Below are 1432 nucleotides of genomic sequence, written 5' to 3'. Positions count from 1 at the left end.
TGCCGTCTCACTAGGGCCCTGTACAACTGCAGAAGGACCTCTTTGATCACCTTTTCCACAGCCAACAATGGACCATTGTGGGCTCCACCTTCCCTTGATTCCCTTGGCTGGTTTGGATTTGTTCTTTTCATGTACCTTTCATTCATTTGTTCTTTTGTACCTTTTCATACCTCTAGTTTCCCTCTGGCTCTCAGTCTAAAGAAGGGTCTCGACCTGAAACGTCACCGATTCCTTTGCTCCAGAGATGCTGCCTGTCCCACTGTGTTACTCCAGCACTTGGGTTGGATTGAGTACAGCTCCCTTGAAAGTAATTTGAGCAAAATCACGTTGGTTTACTGGAGCAACATGGGTGTTTTACCCCTTTGTAAGTGGGAAAGGGAGAGAGCATGGAGTACATTGCCCCTTTCGGAAAACCTGGCAAGAGAGAGGGAAAAGAAGGAACATTACATTTTTAAAGACAACAGGGGCACTAAAAGAGTGCATTGCCCTTTTAAAGCAACTGGGTTGCAGGTAGCGCTTTGGCCTTTTAAGAGCTGGGCTGGGGCTGAAAGAATACATTGCCCTTCTAAGACAGCCGGGGGACGGGGGGAGAGCATTGAATTCATCAATTGGCATTGCCCTTTTAAGAGCCGGCGCAGTGAAAGAATGTGTTGCCCTTTTAAAACAGCCGGGACAGTGAAAGAATATATTGCCCTTTTAAGACAGCAGTGTGCATTGCCCTTTGAAGACAGACAGGACAGTGAAAGAATACGTTGTCTCTGTTAAGACAGCGGTGTGCGTTGCCCCTTTAAGGCAGCCGGGAGGGCAATGGAGGAATGCGTCGCGCTTTGAAGACGGGCGGGTCCCACTGCGGAGTGCATTGCCCTTTGAAGGCGGCGACGAGCGGCGCTGTATGGCAATGCGGGCGGCGCTCACGGGCTCCCCCTGGCGCCAGGATCGCGCCACCGCCGGGCCAGGGCGCTGGGAGCGAGGCTGGGGTTCCCATTGGAAGCCTGGAGTTACATTCCACTGAGCCGGAGTGTAGCAGCGGCAGCAACAGCAGCAGCAGCAGCAGCAGCAACAGCAGCAGGGGCGGCAGCGCCGGCTAATTATGGCAAGGACATTCACCCATTCACACAGTGAGTAGACTCTCTCTCTCTCTCTCCCTCTCCTTCCTTCCCTCTCTCCCTCCCTCCCTCCTTCCCAGATTGTAACACCTTTAAAAACAAAATAAGAGATTCTCCAGCCCTTTTCGATACAATCAAAGTAGCGAGTAACTGCGCCCGTTTGTATCCGTGCGATTTTCTTTGTTAGGAACAGTTTTTTTTAATGCGACCAGAGGTAACATTTCTTCGCCGGCCGGAAGATTCTGTCAGAGAGTGAGAGAGAGGGGGGGGAGAAAGAGAGGGGGGGGGGGGAGAGAGAGGGGGGGAGAGAGAAGGGGGGAGAGAGA

At 52.3% G+C, this 1432-nt stretch overlaps 1 protein-coding gene across 1 annotated transcript in view; it reads left to right on the top strand.

The window, feature by feature from the left end:
• Positions 1–1003: 1003 nt before the first annotated feature.
• Positions 1004–1432, top strand: part of plxna1b (plexin A1b) — a 138040-nt gene continuing 137611 nt past the window's right edge. Inside the window, exon 1 of the mRNA XM_078414236.1 lies at positions 1004–1118. The gene's annotated coding sequence lies outside the window, so the exon portion shown is untranslated. The remainder of the gene's footprint in view (positions 1119–1432) is intronic.

Source organism: Rhinoraja longicauda, chromosome 17 (genome assembly GCF_053455715.1).
Source record: "Rhinoraja longicauda isolate Sanriku21f chromosome 17, sRhiLon1.1, whole genome shotgun sequence".
NCBI lineage: Eukaryota > Metazoa > Chordata > Chondrichthyes > Rajiformes > Arhynchobatidae > Rhinoraja > Rhinoraja longicauda.
Note: the sequence above shows the minus strand (reverse complement) of the source record. Positions and strands in the feature narration are given on the sequence as shown.